This window comes from Adiantum capillus-veneris, chromosome 10, assembly GCF_014529385.1.
Source record: "Adiantum capillus-veneris isolate H3 chromosome 10, ASM1452938v2, whole genome shotgun sequence".
Classification (NCBI taxonomy): domain Eukaryota; kingdom Viridiplantae; phylum Streptophyta; class Polypodiopsida; order Polypodiales; family Pteridaceae; genus Adiantum; species Adiantum capillus-veneris.
In genome coordinates this window covers 50,783,611-50,808,779 of record NC_140940.1, presented here as the reverse complement: position 1 = coordinate 50,808,779, position 25,169 = coordinate 50,783,611, and positions in this window count along the sequence as shown.

Here is a 25,169-nt window from a genome sequence, read left to right as displayed (position 1 = left end):
ACAACTGCCTCAGAGTCTAAGTGGGAACCTATCATAGTGCCAAATACAAGAGATGAGACATTTGATGGTTTCCAACCCAAAACATTGGCGGGGATGGGTAAAGAGTGTGACGGTCTAGATGACCTGTGGAAGCAAATCTGGGAAGCAAATGAAGCTAACAGGGTAAACTACCAACTAAATCGTGCTGAGAAGGAGAAAAATGAGATCTTACCTCCCATTGAATAATTTGAGGCAAGATCACAAATGAACTTTGATATGCATTCACAAGGGGGGGACCAGGGGTCAATTAGCTCGGGGCATAGCCAACCTGACTTGCTAAAAAATCTACCTTCTTACCTAGGGGAGTATAAGCTAAGTCTGAAGTGAGAGCAATCCCATCTCAAAGACTTTCTCCCATCCGAGTAATGGATTCACAAGGATTGATTGAGTTACTATCCACCCCTGTGGCATGCACAATCACGTTAGCCGAACTCCTGAGGTTACGACCAAACATGTGGACCACCATAGGCAAATGCTTAGAAAAATTTGGAGTAAAAGACCCTACCTTGAGGATTCAAGAAGGGATCAGAGAATTGGACAAGCCTCAATTGAACACTAGGCCTGTACCTTTAAACAAGGTTGGAGAATATTGTGAGGGAGAATATGGTAATACCACACTACCATTATAATTCCAGGGAGTAGTATCCAAGGCAATTCTCGACAGTGGAGCGGGAGTCTCTATCGTGTTGGAATTAGGGTTGCAAAGAGACACACACAGCTTGGAGAAGACGAAGGAAGCTCAAAGCACACAATAGAGAGTGTATTACTTAGTGTGCAATGGAAAGATAGATAGCCTTAGAGTGATGGGCGTATGTACAATGCACAGGGGAAAAAACCTCCTAAAGAGGGAAAAAATGCCCCGGTGGTCCTAGTGTGTTCACACACATCACTACCACATGTATATGTAACAAATCCCCTTTGGAGTGATGCGGTGAACGAGAGCTGTCACATGAGTAAAGGGAAGTGCCATGCCCTGAGGACATGATCAGTCCAGAAAGGGGAGTAAGCCCAAAGCTTTGTGGAAAGCTTCAAGCTTCTCAGGAGACAATGCCTTTGTGAAAAGATCTGCAAGGTTGTCCTATGTTGGCACATAAGCCAAGCTGATCTCTCCTGCTGAGAGCCGCTCCCTGACATAGTGGTAATGCACCTCAATGTGCTTTGTGCGAGCATGAAAAACTGGGTTCCTCGCAACTGCCAATGCACTCTGACTATCAGTGTAGATAGTGTTGGCAGTGTCCTGTCCAACACCCAAATCAACCATAAGGCGTTTGAGCCACCACACTCAACCGTGGCTGTGAAGACTGCCCTGTACTTAGCCTCACATCTCGAAGTGGCCATAGTAGGTTGCTTCTTGCTCAACCATGTATACATGAACTGCCAAGCATGAAACAAAAACCACTTGTGGACACTCGTGTGTCAAAACAACCTGCCCAATCTGAGTTTGAAAAAGCATGTAAGTCTGGTGGCAATGATCCCCCCTTGGGATAAAACAAGCCAAGATGTAAAGTGCCACTAAGGTAGCGGAAAATCCTCTTGACAGGATGCTAATGCTTAGACCCTGGGCTATGCATAAATCTGCTGACCTGTGAGACTGCAAACTGAATATCCGGCCTCGTGTTGCATACATAAATGAGGCAGCCAACAGCAGTTTGGTAAAGAGTGACATCAGCAGGATCGCCAGCATCATGTAGACTCAACTTCAAACCTGTTTCCATGGGAGTGGCAATAGGTTTGCAATCTCAAGTCCAAACTTACATAGCAATGTCTCTATGTAACTTTTCTGACACAAGGCAATACCACCATCACATTGCTTAAGCTGTATACCCAAGTAATGATGCAACAGCCCCAAATCTTTCATCTTGAAAGTAGCATTCAAATCAGCCTTAAATTCAGCAATATGTCTCTCATTTGGTCCAATGATCAGCAAATCATCGACATAAAGAACCACAATGAGAAGTACATCACCCTCACGCTTCACATACAATGTGCTTTCTATTGGACTGTTACGAAAGCCACGTTTAACCAAATGAGTTTCAGCTTTCTCATACCAAGCACGAGGAGATTGCTTCAACCCATACAAAGTCTTCTTACATCTGCATACCTTGTCCTCTTGTCCTTTCATGACAAAACCACGAGGTTGCGTTAGATAAAATTCCTCAAATATGTCACCATTCAAGAAAGCAGTAACAATGTCTGATTGATGTATATCCCAACCAAAATGAGCTGCCAATGCACATAGAAAACGCACAGTAGTCATATGACAAGTGGGAGCAAAAGTCTCTTCATAATCTATGCCTTTTTGCTGTGCATAACCCTTTGCAACAAGTCGAGCCTTATGGCGATCGATCGCACCATCCAGCTTGCGTTTCAACTTGTAAACCCACTTCGTACCAATGGCCTTTTTGCCAGGAGGCAAATCGCATAAAGTCCATGTGTCATTTTCTATAAGTGCATCATATTCTGATTGCATGGCAACCATCCAATTTTCTGAATTCTGTGTTTCATCAAAAGATAGAGGCTCTTCAACATCATGTAAGCTAGACACAGCCAAAGCATAACAATCGCATGCATAAGATGCATGGTGAGAGCCTGAACGAGTACGACTAGACAGAGGTCCATCCAATTTACTGTTACGAAATGTATGCACCAGCCATTTTAGCATACCTCTAGCCTGCTCATTTTCAGCCCTTTCCTCATCAAGTACATCATGTACATCTACATCAGTAATACACTGATCTACAACATTTTCAAAAACCCCCATAGGTTGTACATTTGACTCATTGGAATTTAAATTTGTATTTCCATCACTGAAAAGAGGCAACAAAGTGTCATAAATGTCCTATGAGCTTACATTATTGTCTCTAGTACATGACAACAAGGGCTGAGCAGAATCTTCCATAAACACTACATCCCGTGAAACCAGAATACGCTTTGTTTGTGGATGATACAACCTGTTGTAACCTTTGCTTTCAGCACTATAAACAACAAAAATACATTTGACAGCCTTATCATCCAATTTTTTGTGTTGTGTTTGTGGCACCAAAGCATATGCCAAACAGCCAAAAACACGCATGTGCTCAATAGAAGGCTTTCTATCATGCCATGCTTCATATGGAGTAATAGACTGCAAAGCTTTCGTAGGACACCTGTTAAGTACATAAGTGGCACACATGACGGCCTCAAGCCAAAAACAATGTGGCAAAGCTTGACTTTTGACCATACATCGTGCCATTTCCGTAAGTGACCTATTTTTCCTCTCAGCAACACCATTTTGTTGAGGTGTATAAGGCACTGTACATTGGTGTTTTATCCCACAACTAGCTAGAAATGCATTAAATTCATGAGACATATACTACCCCCCTCGATCGGCACGGAGGGTGCCCATAGTACATTTCGAGACATTTTCAGCCATAGCCAGAAATTGTTTGAAGCACATAAAAACTTCGGACTTTGCTTTAAGCGGAAATACCCATGCATGCCTGGAGTAATCATCAATGAAAGTCAGAAGTACAGGTAATTGCCTAAGGACGGAGTTTGCATGGGCCCACAAACATCACTATGCACAAGCTGCAACCTGCATGTGGCCCGAACTGAACCATCCTTTGGAAACTTAGAACGTTGCATCTTACCCAAAATACAGCCTTCACAAACATGTTTGACAGGTGCTTCAAGAGGCGGCAAAGAAGCAACCATATCAGATTTCTTCAAACGCAGCAAATTGGAAAAATTCAGATGACCAAAACGTGCATGCCAAAGTTTTGCATATGAAATAGCCCTTGAATCTGCAACAGCATTTGAAAAATTTTGTCCACACTTGTCATACAAAGTGAGATTATACAACCCACGGCACAAAAGGCCAGATGCAACAATTTCATCACCAAAACTGAGATCATGAACTGTACATCTGTCATCCACAAATTTGACTACAAGTCCAAGTCTAGCAAGTGCGGATACAGACAAGAGATTCTTCTTGATCCCAGGTACATAAAGTGAATCAAGAAGTGTGAAGGAACTGCCATTTGCAGAAGTAAGCAAAATCTTTCCAACTCCCTGAGCTGGATAAGAGGCATTGTTGGCACAAGCGACAGAATTCCCATGAGGGACAGACTCGAGAGAGGTGAACAATTCATGATGTGAGGTAATGTGCTTTGTAGCACCACTGTCAAAATACCACACATGTGAATCTGCAACAACTGACAAGCATGCATCATGGACAACAGGATTGTAAGCGCACTCTGCACTAAAATCCCATTCTGCATCAACATCAGCATCACAGTCTCCTTTCACAGAAGACTCAACAATGGATGCATTTGTAGTGGAACCAGCATTTGCAGTGGAACCACCCTCTTTCTTCTTAGCCTCTTTGGCCTTCAAGTTAGGACACGACTTGATCAAGTGATCATTAGCTTTACAATAATGGCAGCGCATCTTCTTTTTGACCTTATTACCAGAATTGCCAGAGGAAGTGCTGCCAGCAGAACCATTAAGAACATAATTTTTGCCACTCGCAGCAGAACCATAAGAAGTGGCTGCATTAGTGTTACTACCCTTTCTTTGAGAAGCAATAAAAGCCTGTTCAAGTGCACCCTGCCTAGTCTTGTTTTTTCTAGAAAGTGACTCTTGCAACAGCAATGTGCATAATGCATCAAACTTGAAAACTTCAGGATTTCCTTGGGTCATTAGTCTCCAAGTACTAGCAAAAGTCTGGTAGGAATCTGGTAAGGCATCAAGAACAGTCTGCACAAGGGAACTGTCCGAAATGACTTCACCTGCAGAAATGAGTTGCTCATTGGCAAGGAAAGTGTCCATATCATCTTCGTCATGCCTAATCTTCGACTCCAGCTCTTTACGCAGCAAAGCAATTTTAGCCTCATTGCGACTTGCATAAAGACCAGCCAAAATATCCTAAGCCCGTTTTGCAGATTTTGCTGAATGAATGTGAGGAACAATGGTGCGCTTCACAGACAACGCAATCAATGCATGAGCCTGCGCATCCTTTACATCCCAAAAAGCTTGTTCTATCATAGGAAAAACAACTCTAACAATAGCAATCCTTACAACAAGACCTCCAACATCCTCAACATCACCTACATCCTCAAAACCAAGACGTACATCAATGCCCTGCACAATGTTCCAGATGCCTTTTGACACAAGAACATGTTGCATCATATAATCCCACATAGGGTAGTTGTCCCCATCCAACCTATCCTCAATAAAAAACATCTTGAACACATCTGTGTTGTTGTTGTCAGCCATGGTAAATGCTGCATCTGATGTGAAAATTGCAAGAAAATAGGAGAAACGAAGCAGGAACAACACGTGCTATATAGCACAAACCGTAGAAGACTATAAGGCACCTGTTATGCAAAAAACGGCACTGACAAAAATTCTGCACAAAATGACGAAATAGCACGTGCAATAGTGCCTGTAGTGGAAACGGAGGCCGAAATGAGCCCAAATCAAAAATCTGAGCAGACCAAGCTCTACGAGCTTACCCAAAATATTTGTCGACCTGCAAACGCTCGGCAAAGCTCACTGAAATCGGAGAAAGTGAGCAGGCATGTACTGGAGCAGTTGGCGACTAAGCCCGGGAGGACGCAACCTGATCTGATACCAATTGTTGGAATTAGGGTTGCAGAGAGACTCACACAGCTTGGAGAAGACGAAGGAAGATCAAAGCACACAATAGAGAGTGTATTACTTAGTGTGCAATGGAAAGATAGATAGCCCTAGAGTGATGGGCGTATATACAATGCACGGGGGAAAAAACCTCCTAAAGAGGAAAAAATTGCCCCGGCGGTCCTAGTGTGGTCACACACATCACTACCACATGTATATGGTAACATATCGCCACCAAAGAAATCTGGAAAAAATGGGGAAAACCGGCTTTGAGAGCAACCATAATGAAATTACAACTGGCAGATGGGTTCATGGAAAAGCCTCTAGGACTTTTAGAAAAAGCAATTGCCACCTCTTGCGCAATCGAGTATGAGCATACATTTGCAATAGTTGATTTTGGCAAAAAGAGCAATTACGAGATCATCTTGGGAAGACCGTTCATGAGACAATTAAAGATGGTATAGGATTGGGGTTATGACCACATATACCTCAGGCGTGGGGAGACTACAACCAAAATATACCTAAAAGACCTTAGCTACAAAGATGTGAACCAGACACCAGTGGAAGAGTTTGATTCGGCTACGTTGGCAGGGTTCGAACTCCCAGCATGGTTAGGGCAGAAAAAAGAGCTATGGATGTGTGGAGCTTCACATTGTGGGAGCTTGAAAAGAGAGGAATGCATCTTAGAAAGAGCGATTGAAGACAAGGATTATATTCCGAAACCTTTTCCAAAAGATGCATTATAACCTATGGAATGGGAACACATACTAGCAAAGTTGGACGTCTGTGCCATTACAGATAGCCCAACGACAAAATTTTGTGATAAGGAAGGCTATGATGTGCTACCCTATTACATGGTAAACCCTGTACCAGTAGGAGATGAGAATGTAGACTCACCAGAACAAGAAGAGTTTTATGACTCCTCTGAGCATCTGGAATTAAGTAACGATGCAGATAACGAGTGTTCAAACAGCTCAAGCGAGAGTAGGGAAACAACCGCAAATATCAAGTTTTATGATTTTGCAAATCAACACCCTAGACGCCAGGAACGCTATAGAAAAAAAAGAGCAAAAACAAGATTAGAGAAAACCCGATGCCTAGGATAAAAGACAAAATGCACTATCTAATGCTAGTCAAGGCAGAGGATTGTGTAAAAGACAAAATATCAGGGAGATTCTCAAAAGTTCGAAGGAAAAAGACACATGAAGACATAAAACAAGCATGGAAAACTAAACCGGAAACAAATTTAAGAAAGCTCAACAATCAAAACGTGAAAAGACAAAAGATCCAGAGTGGACCAAAATGGAGCGTAAAAGGAAATACCAAGAACTTAAACGGACGTTACAAGAGGTATGGACTACTATGGTAGAAAGTGAAGGTAAGGAGGATTCAAAAAAAGAAAACATGGATGTATTGTCCCACTATAAAAAATTCACCATCCATGATAGAAATATCATAATGACACCACCAATAAGGGAAAGAATAAACCAAGAATCTTATGATGGGCCGGAAAATGCAAAACGAATTGACCTTGCTGCGCTATGCGAAGAGCCTCAGCCTATCTATATAGCAATTGATTTGGGGTCTGAAGAAGAAGAAATGCTAACACAGCTTCTCAAGAAGTATAAAAATGTGTTTGCATGGTCTTACGAAGACCTCAAGGGAGTTGATACATCGATATGTCAACATACAATTCCGTTAAAGTCAGATGCCAAACCAAGCAAACAGCGTCCTTACACATATAATGACACATTCGCTAAACGAATCAAAGAAGAGATTGACAAGCTGAAGGATGCCGAATTCATCTATGAAATCATGCATACAGATTGGGTGTCACCCATTGTGGTTGTCGCAAAAAAGAATGGAAAGTTGCGCGTGTGTGTGTGAACCTCAAAAAGGTAAACGCAACAACAATAAGGGATAATTATCCCTTGCCAATCACAGAACATGTACTTGAGAGGGTAGCAAGAAAATAGGTCTATTCATTTCTGGATGGGTTTTTGGGGTACAACCAATTGGCAATTGCAATAGAGGATCAACACAAAACCGCATTTGCCACATAATGGGGAATATATGCGTATAGAGTTATGCCTTTTGGCCTAACCAATGCCCCAAACACCTTCCAACGGTTAATGACTCATGCATTCAAAGAATACCTAAGAATATTCTTAGAAATATATATGGATGATCTCTGTGTCCACTCTCTTATTTGAGAAGAACACATTGACCATTTACAAAAGGTGTTTGAGAAGTGCAGAACATATAGAATCTGTCTCAACCCAAAAAAGTGCATTTTATGGTAAGGCAAGGCCGCATCTTAGGACATATTGTCTCAAGAAATGGCCTAACCACTGACCTATAAAAAATTAGAGTCATAGCAGACTTGCCCAGGCCTACTAATGCCAAACAAGTACAATCTTTCATGGGACACTGCGGATATTATCGACGATTCATATATATGTATGCGGTCATTGCATGACCACTATATCGCTTAATAGTCAAGTTTCGACAGGACTGAGGAGTGTGAAACTTCATTAAAAAGCTTAAGGAAAACCTTGTATCAGCACTTGTACTTAAAGCACCAGATTGGAAAAAGATATTCCATGTTCACATTGATGCCTCTGCATACGCAATTGGGAGTATTTTGGCTCAACCTGGAGACGGAACAATGGATTTCCCAGTTTGTTATGCGAGCTGACAGCTAAATAGTGCAGAAAAGAACTATACCACCACTAAAAGAGAGGGATTAGGAATGATATACGCTGTAAAGGAATTTCGGCTTTATCTACTTGCAAACAAATTTGTGTTCTTCACAGATCACCAAGCTCTTCTGTATCTAGTAAATAAACCATGCAATACTTGGAGAATTGTACGCTGGTTTATTATATTGCTAGAGTTTGACTTCACAGTGGTAGTAAAAAAAGGTAGAACGCATCTATGAGCGGATCATCTTTCAAGGCTACAAAACGGGGAAGCTCCTGAAGGAGTCGATGATGACATACCTGATGCTTATCTTTTCAATATATGGAATGATACCCAAATGGTCTCAGAAAATTGTTAGCATTATTTCCTTTGGAGGTAGATTTGAAAAAAATAAAGAGCGATCCACCCAACAAACATATTGACAAACAAAAAACTTTCAATTGATTGCGGGACGACTATACCATCTAGGCTCGGACAAAATTCTACGATTATGTATAAATCCACAGGAATTTGAGTGTTATCTTGAGGAAGCACACATCAAAGACTGTGCATTTCATTGTTCAACAATGAAAACACACCGAAGATTGAAACACTTAGGAGTATATTGGCCAACTATGTATGCTGACACACATGCTTGTGTTAACAAATGTATTATATGTAGTGCCAAACGACCGGTGGATTATGCGACATTGTTTCAGGTAACCATTGCACCTGCATGGAGTCAATATATCATTGATTTCTTAACAACAAGGACATTTCCTGAAAACATAACAAAAGCACGACAAAGGGCTATAGAGTTGGAGGTTCGAGACTTTGATTTAATTGAAAATCAACTCTACAAGCGAGGAAAAGACAATCAACTTAGAATCTGTGCAAGTGAAAGTGAATACCTGCTAATTCTAGAACACGCACATGGAGGAATAAGTGGCGGCTATTTTTCAGGCGATAAGACAACAAAAATTTTCTGAACCGCGGGGATATAGTGGCCTATATTGCACATGGATACTGAGGAGTTTGTAAAGCGTTGTGACACATATCAGTGCACTAAAGTGCCGATAAAAAGAGATGAGATGCCACTACGGCCAATGATGGGAGCACGAGCATTTGCAAAATGGAGAATTGATTTTGTGGGGCCTATTTCACCCCCTGTGTATCGCACCCATACCCAATATATCATTGCAGCTGCGGACTATCTCAAAAAATGGGCTGAAGCCAAAGCGACACAAAAACCAGATGCAAGGACCACTGCACAATTTTTGTATGAGAATGTCTTTGTAAGATACGGACTACAAATAGAAATTATCAGTGATCGAGGAACACATTTTCTTAATGAAGTTATTGAATACCTGCTAGAGGAATTCATGGTCGTACATAAAAAATCGGCTCCATATCATCCACAAGCAAATGGACAAGCTGAGGCCACAAATAAAACCCTATGCACTGTTTCGACTAAAATTGTATCAGAATCAAGGACAAACTGGGATCAACAATTACACTCAACACTATGGGTATACACGGTAGCTTATAAAACATCGATTAGAACAACACCGTACAACATGGTGTTTGGTCTAAACGCCATATTACCCATAGAGTTTTTGATTCCAACTCTACGAGTGAAAAAATTCTTAGAATGGACAGGTCATGAACTCTCTTAAAAAATAGGTGATCTTCAAAAGCTAGATGAACTTTGGTTGAGAGCTGTAGCTTCGATCTATGCTCAAAAGAGAAGACAAAAGGAGTTTTTTGACAAGTATGTGGGCACGAAAGAGTTTAAAATAGGTGATTATGTACTTGTTTACACATTGAAGCAACATGCCAAAAAAATTAAAAAGCGAGGGATGGGACCCTTTGTGATTAGTGACTTATCACAAAGCGGAGCCATCAAACTTGCAACATTGTTGAAGGTGAAGAAATGCCAAATTGGATTAGTGGGTGTCGGTTAAAAAAGTATCATTTACCACTAACATAGGATATGCTTCAACAAATCCATCATGAAAAACAACGGACAAAGGAGAAACAGAGGATAAGAGAAGAAGCACAAGCAGAAGCAAAAGAACGCATTGCAAAAAGAAGGCTTCTACGACAACAACAACAAATTGGATCACCATTGCGAATAAATGCTATTCAATTAATGAATTTTAATGAAGACACAATGGATCCAATAATTGCAATCAAAGTGGGAAGCAACAAAGTTGACTCGACGGCATTTCTTGATTCAGGAGCTCAAGCAAATTTGATTTCTTACAAATTATATAAACAGCTCAAGCTTAAAGAACAACTCCATCCTACTCAACAAGCACTGGAAAGCAGTACATCACATTCATTAAGCATGTTGGGCTGGACGATATAGCATGTACAAATACAAAAATATGTTTATCTCCACAAGTTTTATGTGGTTGAGGATGTGAGCACACTACATCCAATGTTGTTGGGACAACCATGGCAGAAAGAGTATAATCTGCAGATAGATTGGAGTTCGAATACGGTCAAAATTCAACAAGCACAACAACACCAGGTGATAGCATTTGCTCAGACAACCCGGAATAACCAGATAATGGTGCCACAATCACTTGATAAAGAGCAAAAAAGATGGGTGCCACTTAACCAACAAAAGATACCTACGAAGGATAACCAAGAAACTACCCACCGTATTCAATCAAAAAATGAGACACCACAGGCAACAATGAATAGATCAAGGTCAGCAATAACCAAACAACATGTATGGGTACGGAAGGATGGAAGTGAACGAGCCTACAAACAACAAAGCAATAGCAGACGACCTCCAAAAAACAATGTTAAACAAACACCGAACAGGGTCATAAAACAGATCTAGATACCAAAAACATGCTCAATCGCCAACTACATGAGACATGCATTTGGATCCCCAAAGCACTGCTACAGGAACTTCCTTTAGTACAAGCAACACAATCAGTCAGACAATCACTAAATCGGACACCAACAAACCGATCTATGTGGCTGCCGATCAAAAGAACCGCAATAACAACAAAAAAAGAGGCCATAAACCTACAAACACCTCCAAATCAAAGCTACAAATGGCAATCAAAAGAAAAAAAGATTATGGCTACATCGGACACGACACTCCCATCAACGGAAACCACAACGGCCATATCTACAGTAGCGGCAAACCAAGCCACTTTTGCAAAGAAGACGATCAAACAATGAGCGGTAGAATTACAACTTTTAATTGCAAAGAAAATCTGCCAACCAAACCAGGAACAAACAGGAAACCTCGACGTCGAATGCCAATAAGCATCTTGCTTATTCCCTCCTCTCGCACTGCATTAATTTTCCCATACATTGACTGAGTATGCATCAGGTAGGGCCACGTTACAAGGCTGTGCATTATCACGAGTTTAACCCATGCACTGCACATACCCCGAGGTGATACCTTGTCGTCCGGGAGGACTCCAATTAGGAGGGGGGAGGCATTCTCAATGCGAACTCCATGACCGTAAAAACCGGCAAAAAGGGCATGTTTTGACTATTTTTGAGGGGTTTACGTTTGAATGTGAAATTTTCTGGACTAACCTAAGTACATATGCCCTTATAAAACATTAATCTACAGATATATGAGGCCAAACGCCAAATTGAGGCCTATAGGTGTGTGTATATATGTAATAATAGCCATTTTTTGGGCAAAATATTGGTAAAACAGAAAAATCCGACCATGAAAATTACATGTGAGTATACATAGTGTGTCGGGGTGAAGTTTTTGATTTATTTTGATTTTTGGGGTTTTTTCGAGTTGACTTTGCTATTTTCCTTTTAATTTTACTAATTATTGACAAAAAAACTTCAAAAATACAAAAAGCAGGGAATTGCGAACGTAATGAAAAACAAAAAAGATGGGGATGACCAGTGACTATAAGAAAACCCAGGGTGTAGTGTGGGTGCAATTATGAAAATGAAGCGGGAGGCGTGTTGTGGCCAGATTTTGACCGAATTGTCAAAATTCTCAGAAACTGGGCAAACGGAGTCCAAATGGGGAACTTTTCGAGTCTAAACCGCGTTTCACGAAAGGTTAGGAGCACATGTCAAATTTCATGAAAAATGGTTAGGGGACCCCCATTATAATATTTTTTCATCCCACTTAGAGCTCATTTCTACTATTTCACTTATGAGAGAGAGCTCTAGCCACCTAGAGCGCACAGGATTTCCAGCTGATACGGCCGGGCACAGGCACCCGACGGCCACCAGATATGAGAGGTAGACTCAACACCTTATGCTCTTTATGTATATTTGATGTTTTGTTGCCAAGACTAGCATAGAACTCCAATGGGGTTGCAAGGTAGAGGCCTGTGAGCATAGGTAACCACCTAACGGCTAACCCAATACCAACAAGGCTTCATAGGGGGTTTACCCTCGCTTAGGAGACCAATCTTGGATGCCCAAAGGAGGCAAGAAATCAACGGAGAAAACCTTGGCATCTTAAGCCCTGTAAGAGGCCACAAAGAGAAAAATCCGGCAAAAGTGTCCCGAATGATACCAAAACTCCTGGGTAGGAGCTTCTTGACGAGCTCTACAAGGCTACATAGGCCACATGGCCATAAGGCAACAGAAAGCATGCCTAAGCTTCAGAAACGGCGAAAGCGCAAAGCATCACTTGGCTCTCACAGCCAAGCGAGACGTCCGTTTGCCACCAAACTTCACGAGCGGCTTACCAAGGCCTTCAACAACCAAGTCCTATGGTGGTAGACCACTACAAATCATCGGGGGCATGCAAACGCAATCATGGGTGCTTCCAGAGCGACAAATCGCCAAACAAAGCTCAGGTGAAGCCAAAGCCAACAAGAACCACATGGCAAGGTTCCCCAAGGGTTCATGAAGCTATGCTGGTCATCATCAAGAAATTTCATCGCGAAAAAGCGCTCCAAGAGTCAAAAATCGCCGCTGAGGCTCTGAAAGCCAAGAAGGGAGTTTCTAACTAACCATTTGATTTTTTAATTGAAATAAGGCACAAAGGGGACTTAGGAAGGTCATATGCAAATAGTAGTAGGACTTGCTCCAAAAAAATGCACAGGAGACATCCTACGCGTAGGATGTCTCAAGGCCACTTTTGGGCACCCAACTCATCAATCAGCCATACACACAGCCTCTACATGTCATTTACATCTTATCCCTCAAGTTTCACTCCATTTGGACCAAGTTTGACCTCTTATGCATCAAAAAACGCAAAGTCAGAGCATAGAGGCAAGAAATGGTCATAGACCTATCAGAAATGATCCAAAGCAAGTGAAACTTGAACCATACACTCTTCATAACATGTCAAAGCTAACTGTGAGGTCACATCTTCAAAATCATGACAAAGACATCCTACGCATAGTATGTCTCCAAGCTTGAAATGACCTCTAGGTGGATTTTTTGATCTTCATACATCTTTATCACATTCATACAAGCCCACCCACCAAGTTTCAAGCCAAACAAATCACTTTTTGGCCTCATAGCTCCATAGATGGACTTTTCAGACTCTAAAACACCAGAAATGGTCTTCCTACCCTCAAAACTTATCCAAATTCAAATCTAAGACCATCATGATGGTCCACAAGCTGTGCCCTATCATACTGACAAGTTTCATGCAATTATGAGCAAAAACACATCCTATGCGTAGTATGTCTCCAGGGTCATATTGACCTACTGAGCAAAGTTTGACATCATGAATGTGATCAACATGATACAAGAAGGCTACATATTAAGTTTGAAGTCATTTGGATAGCATTTGCTCATCATTACAGGACATCCTACTCATTTGTACACCAAAAGCCTAAAATAGTCCAAAATTGCACTTTTTGGTGTCTAAATCAAAATCCAAGCACATAGCTGTGATGTACAGGTCATAAGCTATCATCATGTCAAGTTTCAAGTCATTCTAATGAAAAAGACATCCTACGCGTAGGATGTCTTTAGGCTTATTATACAACACAAATCATATTGTTTTCACTTGTAGAGCATCCTTAGTCCCTCTTGAGCTCATGTTTGAATTTTCAAGTCAATTGGATGTCTTTAGGCTTATTATACAACACAAATCATATTGTTTTCACTTGTAGAGCATCCTTAGTCCCTCTTGAGCTCATGTTTGAATTTTCAAGTCAATTGGATAGTTAAAACTCAGTTTATCAGCTAATCTGTAAAGAATGCTAACTTTGGACTACTGAGTGCAACATCATCCATGGCAGCCGCTAAGTCGCCAACAAAAAAGAAAAGAATGACCAACAAGGATGAGGTGAAGCCATTTATAATACCAACAGGAACCATAAAGCCCACTACCACTTGGTTACAAAGCAACTTACTTGAAGCAAACGACCTCAGAATATACCAAGGCATGTTCAAAGACCCAGAGGGCAATGCCATAGAGCTGCCAATGATACCACAAGAACTCAATGAGTTCACGAGAAGGCCAGCGGAGTGTCTATCTTGGAAAATTTAAACTTACACAATTATGTTGAGGCTTTGCTAGCAGGAATTGATATTCAGAGAGTCTGGGAATTCGTCACAACAATAAAGGAGAATGGCATAGCCAAGGTGACAGATCTGCAAGGAAAGAGCAGAATGATTGTGATCAAGCAAGAGGTGGTTGCAAGTGCCTTGAACCTCTCTAATGCAAGAGACAGTGTCAACAAGAGGCGAGAAGAGGTGAAGGTATACAAGGAAACCAAGAAGAACTACACCTTCGAGGATATTGCGGATCCAATGGTGCCAAACATGTGCCAGCTTTACAACCAATATTTCCATATCTGCACCAAGAGGCCTCAAAAGTACACTGTGCCACCTGCAACAATTGGAACAACATTCACATGGGCAATGAAGACAAGCAACCCAGCAGAGATAGATTATGCGACATACCTGCAGTACCACATTGTGAGGATGGGAACCAAGAATCCTACATATATTGCAGCAGGGGAGATGCTCACCAAGGTAATATATGAAGCCCTAAATGCTAAAGGCCAGTGGCCTCTTCCTCCATCACAGAATGAGTGGTTGAAGCTGATAGAAGACAAGGAAGAGGAGCAACCTACAACTCCAAGAGTTACCACTAGACTGAAAAGAAGGTTAGAGACAATAGAAGAAGAGCCACCTTAGCCAAGCTACCATTCAGATGCCAACAAAAGAGACTAAATCCTAGAAGGCCGCTCGGCTAGAAAGGCTGATGGAGAGTTTAAGAGCTGAAAGAATGCTTAAAGGAGATCTAAGCAGATTATGGAAGCCCTCACTTGTGGCCATGTCTAGATCTTCTTGAAGGACTAATAGGGATCGCTTCGAAGATTATATAAAGAATTTTGCGATCATAGATGCGATGGCCGAGAATATTCCAATTATACCTTTTATAGAAGAAGAAGAAGAAGTTGATGATGTGAGGCGGCAGCTATTAGAAGAGTAGGAAAGTGTAGAGCGAGAGAAGAAAACAAAGGATGATCGGGACTTCAAAAAGAAGCAATCAACCCCACCATCAAGCCGCGAGTCCAATCCTCCATCATCACCACCTCCTCCTAGTCCTCCTCAACCTCAACAGACTGAGGAGTTGATTAAATATGAGAAGCCGCAAGAATCCAAGAAAGAAGAGGACAAAGAGAAAGAGCAGAAGCAAGAGTTTGAACCAAAGCCTGAGAAGCAAGATTTGGAAGCAAAAAACTATGGAATATTCTTGGATCTACTAGCTGCTGGATACACCCAAGAAGAGGCAGCTCATACACCTTTTCAACTGTCAACCCCTAAACCAAAAGAATACACGCTGAGCCCTCGTTTGGTGGAGCTAAAGGTGATTGAAACAGATACAATGGATTTGCAACCACAAGCTGAAGATTGGGAAGAAGTGATGCATAGAATGCAAGGATTAAGAGCCAGATCAGTGGCCAAAGAGATTGAGTATGAAGGGCTGAAGTTGAATGAAGTAAAGGTAAAGCTGAAGTGGAAACACTTCAGAAGCAAAGTCAAGAGAAAATGCACATCCAAGCACAGCTGCAAGCTGAACTAGAAGCAGCACTGAAGAAATGTCAAGAGTTAGAAAGTCAAAACAGAGAAACCAATCAGAAGCTAATGAGCTCTGAAGAAGAGTACCAAAAAATCAGCAATGCTTTGACTGAAGCCGAAAAGGAAAGGGATGGGCTCACCCTGTAGCTGGCGGAAGAGTCAAAACAGGTTGAGAGCTTGAAAGAGGCCAAAGACAAAGCTGAAATATCACATGAGGCTAGCCAAGATGAGGTGATCGAACTAAAGGATCAAATCAAAGTGAAAGATCAAACTATTCAGAGGTTGAGAGCGTCTTCGAGCAGAGCAAGGGTTGCAGCTGCAACTAGCACTAGCCAAGATAAAGACGTGTTTGAAGAACAAATGATAGAACTTCAAAAAGAGCTGATGCTTGAAAAGAGGCAGAGAGTAATGCTGGCAGAGGGATCAGTGGTGATACAAGGCAGATTAAAAGATGATAACAAATCATTGAAAGAAAAATTGGATAAGCTTCAGAAAAGACTAAAAGATGACACAGAGACGCTGCAGATAGAGAATGAGGAGGTAAGGCAGAAGCTAGAGAAAGCTGATAGAGTCAATGCAGAACTTAATGACCTATTAGTAGCTGTGACAGAACAAGCTCAGTTAGCAAAAGATGACTTACAGAAGCAGCTGGACAGACTTAAGAGCCAAACAAGTGAAGAACCTCAACAAAGTCATGGGCGGCCTGCTATGGAAGGAATTGATATAGAGGATGTGTCAGATCCGGTGGACACAACAATACAAGAGGACATTCCTGTAGGACCCTTAGAAGAGCCCCGGGATTTGACACAAGAAGAAGAAGACAATCTACAGAAAGCAATAGAAGCAGCCATAAAAGACACCACCAAAGAAGCAATGCTGTGGGAGCAGAGGGTATTGAAGTCCATGACCATTCAGAGATTAGATGCAAATGTCGTTCAACATGAATGGCTACAAACCTCTCTCGCCTATCCTCTTCTAAAATACGAGGCTGCTACAATCAACAAGAGGATTAAAGAGGAGCCTATAGTGCCGCTGTACCATGAAGACATCACCAAACCAGAAGGTGTTAAGGTCATTGTAGACTCACAACGAAAATGGAGGAAGGCATGGCTCACTAAATACCCACAGTATTTAGTACATTTGGTAGAGGCGCCTAAACTGATTAGAGATGACCTCAGCTTTTGCCCTCTACCAAGGATGCGGACATGGAAGGAACATGAACTACTGAAGAGAAGCCACCCCACGTGGCTCAACTACCCAAAGCTGCCAGGCTTAAAGGTAGGTGAGAGAATGAGTGAGCAATACATGGTGAAAATCCTAACGGGTGCCATTAAATTGTTCACTGGCTCACCTGACCTATCTTGCAATATGCTTAGAAATATGTAAAACACTTCTGGTAGTCTTTGAGGTCTTCAAACCTGGACAAGCAACAGACAACATATTCTTCTTCTAGGACAATTATAGATGTACTTATGACCTATCTGCTCAACCTTCCCATGAGGTGATACATGCCCTCTACCAAAGAATAATGTTCCTGACCTCATACCATCTCCAAGCCTATGAAGAAGCCTTCTACACCGGCTTCTTCACCATCGACACAGATCTATTCGGCCCAACATTAGTGGCTCAGCATGCACGGTATGAGTCCATTTTGAAGATGCGCGACATCCTCCACTGAAGTAGCGGTTCTACTGTCATGTCGGGGACGACGAGCTAGGAGGGGGGGAGTGTTAGCTGAAGACTTATGGCCACACTCAACTGAAGACTGACGAAATGATAAAAGAAGGAAATCCTATGTAGTCATTCCCTGATTAAGAAAACCTGTAATTTCACTTGTAAATACTTGGGGCTTGCAAAAGTTTCCAATTTTGTATATTATTTTTGCCATTAGACTAAGTAGGATTTCACTCTGGAACATGAGGTTTTGTATTTGGAAGGTATATATACCAAATTCTAACCTTATAGAAAAACCCTTTTTGTTCATTCTATGAAGTGTCTGTGAGAAGCGTATTCTGTGTACGAGAGAGTGAGAGCTTATCCTGACGCTACACGCACACTGGTGGTCGGAATCGTGTACAAATAAGTGCAACATGTTGCCCCTGGAGAGAGCTACGCGCCAATACCCACACTGTGCGTGTGCGGCCTGGCTTCGCGAGATTGACCCGCAACCTATTTCTAGGGATTCGGTAAGCAAACGGTGTCTGTTTTTGCATTTCAACATATCCACGTGTTTGTATGGAGTAGAGCTACACATTAGGCACCTTAGTTTTTAAAAACGTCGACTTGCAATAACCTATCAGACATCCTACGTGATTCTGCACTGGGTGTTTATTGGTAGGGTTTTGGGTCACGGACCTTAGGGAGAGTGGCCTATTGGTATTAATAGGATATCCCTCAGTTTTGTAGCGTCTTGAGAACGTATAATGGGTAGTTGGCTCATGGAAGTGTTGTAGGAAATCTCCTCATGTGCACGATAGTAGGCTGTAACTTAGACATTGGGTAGAGACCTCTGTAGGAAGTAGTCAATAGTTGGTTGAGTGTAGGTTGACACCCTATGCTTGCTTCCACGCGCCTGCGGGTCAAGCTTCATCCTTAGATGACAATTCTTGTTAGGTGAGTTCATGCTGTGCTGACATCCGTCGTGGGGTATCCGCCAACAAGGTGTTTTGTTGTGTACTGGGTATTTTCCCACTTTCCCCTTTCCATCTTTTGGTGCCCCCACGGAGGAGCACGTTGATAGCTCCTGGTTTGGTGAAGAAGACACCGGTTTTTGCATTAGGGAAAATGGCATCTCAAAGCTATTGTCCTATTTTTATCTGCGATGAGAATCCCAAGGAGTGGATGGCTGATTATGAACTATATATGCTATCCCTACGCATGTCGAATGAAGACAGCAGGATGCAAACTTTTCCATTGGTGATGTGGGGAAAAGCTAAGGTGTGGTATGATGTTCTGGAAACCGAGCCAAGGTAGGCATGGCCGGCTTTGCAGGCTCAGTTCTTGCAGTATTTTTGCAGGGAGGCATTGCCAATCAAGATGGATGCGAAGATTAAAGCTCTCAAGCAAGATGTAAGTGAAGATTTCAATTTATTTTTGGCTCGTTTTGCAGTATGTTGGGTAGAGTTAGCAACCTCAATGCAGCTGGCCAATGGTGACTACTTTAAGCTAGACAAATTCATGGCGTGTTTATATCCAAAAATTAGAGAGAATGTGGATTTTGAAAGTCTAGAAAACTATAATGGTGAAGTGGAAATTGCACGGTCAAAGAGCAGAAAGATAAAGACGAAGATTGAGTAGGGTGCAATAGGCTACGAGGTAGTGGCTCCAGTCCAATCTTAGAGTCCCAAAGAGGCGAGCCAGCAAGAGAACCAAGGCAACCGGGGTGTGGCAATGGTGCCACAAAATTGGGTACGGACGGTTCAAGATTTATCAGAGCAAATGCAAGAGTTCAAGTTAAGCCTGATGGACATGGGCTAACCAAGGGGAGGCAGAGGCAGGGCAAGACCTATGCTTGGAATCTGTTACAACTGTGGAGAAGAAGGGCATTATGTACCAAACTATCACCAACCTCCAAGGAAAGAGGAGGTATGTATCCTTTGTTTGGCAGAGGTAGAGGGCAAAGGCAGTACAATGGTCAAAGTGAGCAAGTAGCTGAGAATCCAAGGCAACAAGCTCAAACTGATGGTGGTGAGGTCCAGTGGGTGAATATCATAAGAGTTGACAAGCAAGAGGTTGAAGTCCTAGCCAAATAAAGGGCAAGAGTGGAAAGTGAGACAAAGACAGTGTTATCGTGCAAACTAGAAGGAAAATGAGTGTCTCTATAGCCTTGCACGAGTCACACCATCGAAAGGAAGAACTATTGTACCGCCGAAAACACATGTAGTAAACACCTATAGAGATTTCTGAAAAAACCTTCAAGCATGGAGCACATTCAAAATTAGGAGAAATAGAGGACATCATGATGAAGCTCGTCTAATGGAGATGTTCATAGAGTATCCATAGACAAAAAACAGATGAAGGATGAAAGAGTTATGGCCGCTCAAACATAGGGGTGTACTCTTTCTTGCTAAAAAATGAGCTCTCTAGAAGCTGTGTTGGTGTTGCAGCTATTAAAATGGGGCTCTTTTATCTTTTATTCCCCAAAAATCTTATCTTTCTTCTTAGCCGACAAGGCTTCATTTCTAGGCACCTTTTAATTGGCTCATTTTTGGCCTTTTTTGGGCAAAAAATGAGGTGGGTGGTGACCCTTTGACCAAGGGAATGGGGTGCGGGCAAGTGGTCAAGGACCAAAAAATGTGTCCAGGCACCTGTTCAGGTTGGCAGAAACTCAAAATTGTGCTACCTCCCTCCCCATGAGCCCACAAGCCCCTCCATAGCCAAGCCTTGTGAGCTCCTCTCACTTGATACATGCATAATGGGCTCCCCCTTTAGGCTACATACCCCCCACCTTCTACTTTTCCTTTCCCATGTGGGATAATCCCCATGACACTTGAAACATTCCTCCTCACTCCTCCCAACTCCCTCATGCCCAAAAATTTCCAGCTTCTCCCCCAAGCAGGAGAGCTTCTTGGACAAACTTTCCTCAGGCATAACTTGCTGCTCCGATCACCAAATGACACACCGTAACACATGGCTCAAAGACCATCATCTTGGCTACATCTATAATTCTCAAACCTCATAATTTCTAATTCCAATTGTCAAGTTGGCCCAGTTTCCCTTGTTGCATGCATCTGCAATCACCTTCTAAGTTGAGACCGCCCACTTCGGATGCTCATAACTCATGATGTACAAGTCCGATTCATGAGCTATAAAGAACGGCTGAAAATATTTATTAAAAAGCATGTTTTGGGAACTTAAAAAACCCAAAACATCAGGACCCAAGCTTGGCAAAGTTACACCTTTGTACATGAACTTTTAGAGGGCCACTTCAAAATTTGCAGGGCTATGTACACATATATACGTGAGGCTAGTGGGCAAGATTTTAGGCATGACCTAGTGATTGTATGTTCATCCAAAAAATTCCTGACATAGCTTTCCAAACCCCCCTAGCTTTCTTGATCATTCATGACAAGCAGAGGTTCCTAGGGTGAACAACTGCTGTAGCTCATTCCCAGACACCTCATTTATATTCTCAAATGTTCCCACACTGTCTTCCTCTACTGTCTTCCTCTATTGATAGCATCTCATCTATCACAATTGTCATCAAACGTGCCATATATTTTTTCAATTTGTAATCGTTAACATGATATTTATGCTGTGCACCACTTAAATCTTCAAACTGATGTGTGCCATTATCAAAGTTGTTCACAACAGTAAAAGGACCTTACCACTTGATTTGAAACTTTATCTGAAAGGTATTTTCAGATAAAGGTATTTTCCAACTTACTATTGTATCGCAACACCAGATCACCTTTTTCAATTCCCTTATCTTGTACGCATTCATTAGCCTTTAACTGAGCCTTTTTTGTCACTTCTTCATAGTAGCTCAAAGCCAAACTTTTGTCCAACTGTAAACATTGCAAATCCATTCAACCTTTTCTGCCAAGTATTTGTTTGCTCTTCATCTCCCAATGACAACGATTTGAGTGCAAGAATCTCCACTTCAATCGGCAATAAATATTCTTTGCCATAAACCAAGTGGTAAGGAGAAAATCCTGTGCTCGTTTTGATAGTAGTTTTGTAGGCCCATAACGCACAAGGCAATTCCGAATCCCAAGTCTTCCCATGTGTCTGGGTCATCTTTGTTAAGATCTTCACCAAATCTCCATTGAACCTCTCATTAAGACCATTGCACTCTGGATAATAAGGAGAACTGTACCTATGCTGCATATTGAGCTTCTTGCATAGAAATCAAACAATTCTCCTCTAAATCTTGGCCCTCTATCAGAAAGTAGCTCTAGGGGCACACCAAACTTGCAGCATATATGCTCATAGAAAAATTTCCCCATCTCTTTACTGGTAATCTGTTTAATAGCCTTGGCTTGTGCCCATCATGGCAAATACTCCACTACTTTCAAAATGTAAGCATTTCTTTTGCTAGTCATAGGTAAGGGTCCAATAGAATCAAGACCCATTTTTCAAACACATCAAAATCTAGAATTGTCTTCCACAATTTGGGTGTCAAAATTCTCTTTCCCATCTTCTGGCAAGGCACGACTTGCACCAATGGTTAACATCCCACTGAATGCTTGGCCATACATCACCTTCTTGCAAATTTTATGCAACATGATCTTCTTGGCAAAATGGCCTCCACAAGATCCTTCATGATTTTCTTCCAAAATCTTGGAGATTTTCTCTTTCCAAGGCACACGACACAAAACCAAATCACTTCTTTTCATGTAAAGCACATCATCAAGAATTTTGTATTTCTTGGATTTTCTTATAAACACATACTTTTTGGAGGATGGTAAATCCTCAGGTAGGACACCTATCAATAGAAAGTCCATCTCTTTTGATAACACTTCCCTTCCATGATATAAGGGGGCCTTTACCTTCAGCAAAAACACACAAGTGATCATTTCTTGGGTAGCATCATGAGCTGCAAACTCCATGCTTCAAAGTTTTTGAGCAACAATTTCGCCTTGAAGCATAAATTCTTTAGTTTAGGATTCTTATTCTTTCATACTCCCAATACTTGCTTCACAACCAACAAGGCATCTCCTTTGATTTGCAAGCGTCTAATTCCCACTTGTAAGAAAATGTGCAAAGGACCTTCAAGAGCCATGTACTTTGCTTCGTTGTTACTTTTTGCATCAAGTTTAAGCCCTTGCTTCCTTACAAGCTTTCCTCGTGCATCATAAATAACAATGCCTCCTGAAGCAGCATCATGACTTCTTTGATAAGAACCATCAAAGTATAACAATGAAGCGTCAGAGATGGCAGAGTCTCGACTTTCTTCTTTTGCACCACCTCTTCTTTAACCAAAATAGGAGTGTCTTTATAAATGAGTAAATCTGCCAGGGTAGCCCGAGTACTCTCTTCCACCAAAAAGGTGAACTGAAACTCCTGAAGTTCAATAACCCATTTCATCCCTGATTTTGATATATTTGAATTATTGAACAACTGGGGAAGTAATGAATAAGCAGTGAGAAAGGTGAATGACTTTTAAAGCAAGTAGTGTGTGAATTGTCTGCAAGCATAAACCATACTAGTCATCAACCAATTCAATTTCAAAGAAATCTTTTTTATGAGGAGTTTTCACTCTACTAGCATAATGAATAGGCTTCATATACTGAGATTCCTTCCCCTTTTGCAGTAACATGGCCCCAATGGCATCCTCTCCCATTGATGGGCTGATATAAACTCCTTTTCCTAGTTAGAAGCTTGTATAATGGGTAGTGTACTCAAAACCTCTTTGACTCTGTCAAAAACATCATCACAGTCACAAGACCACTCCAAGGGACCATTCTTAGCTGTTTATTGCAATGGATATAATAGCTGTGATGCCAAAGGTATGAAACAAGACAGATATTTAACCTTCTGTATAAAAGTGGCCAACTGTCTGGTATCTTTTGGAGATGACAACAAAAACAAAGCCTCCACTTTCTCTGGATCTGCTTCAATCCCATTTTCTGAAATCACATGTCTAAGAAGCTTCACCCATGACTATGAAAAATGACATTTCTTAGGGTTCAACTGACCCCCGCATTCATCATACCTTGCAAAAGTCATCTCAAGCTTTTGAACATGCTCTTTCCTTGAACTATATACACAAAAACCATCTATGAATCCTTTGATAAACTTTCCAAGAAGCGGGGTAAGGACCCAATATACTTTTCTTTCAAAAGATCCAGGCCCATTTGTCAACCCAAAAGGAAGGGAGCAAAAGCAGAAACAACCCCATGACGTGATAAAAGTAGTCTTTTATTGGTCTTCAAGAGCAAGGATAAGCTAAAGACTACTGTATCTTTCAAAGCTAGCCACTGCATCTAAAAGTTGATCAATGAAAGGCAAAGGGTAAGGATATTTCTTGGTCACTGCATTTAATGGTTTGTAATCAACACAAACTCTCCAACGTCCATCTTTCTTTGGAGTGACCACTACGGGCCTTATGCATTCAGCAATTGCTCCAGTACCTAATCCACCTCATTCTGGGTAACCCGGCCCCCAGTGCTTGGCTTCACAAAACCTCACGACCCTCCAAAGGCTACAATCCAATTATACGACCGCTTCAAGTGCTATGCACAATTTGCACATACATAGGCGGTTGTCCATAAGGACCCACATCCCTTTTACATTCTCTACCTGTAAAATAGACTATTTCACAAAAATTGGAGCATGGAAGCACTTGCTCCTCAGTGGGGACACCAAAATGATGTTAGCATGCAAACAAGAAGGAAAATGAGTGCCTCTATAGCCTTGCATGAGTCACACCATCGAAAGGAAGAACTATTGCACCGTCGAAAACACCTGTAGAGATTTATGAAAAACCCTTCAAGCATAGAACACACTAAAAATTAAGAGAAACAAAGGACATCATGACAAATATCATCTCATGGAGATGTCCATAGAGTATCCATAAACAAAAAACAGATGAAGGATGAAAGAGTTATGGCCGCTCGAACATAGGGGTGTACTCTTTCTTGCTAAATATGAGCTCTCTGGAAGTTGTGCAGGTGTTGAAGCTATTAAATGGGGGCTCTCTTATCTTTTATTCCCCAAAATATTCTCTTTCTTCTTAGTCGACAAGGCTTCATTTGTAGGCACCTTTTAATTGGCTCATTTTTGGCCTTTTTTGGGCAAATAATGAGGTGTCGTTGACCCTTTGACCAAGGGAACGGGGTGGGGGCAAGTGGCCAGGGACCCAAAAATGTGTGTCCAGG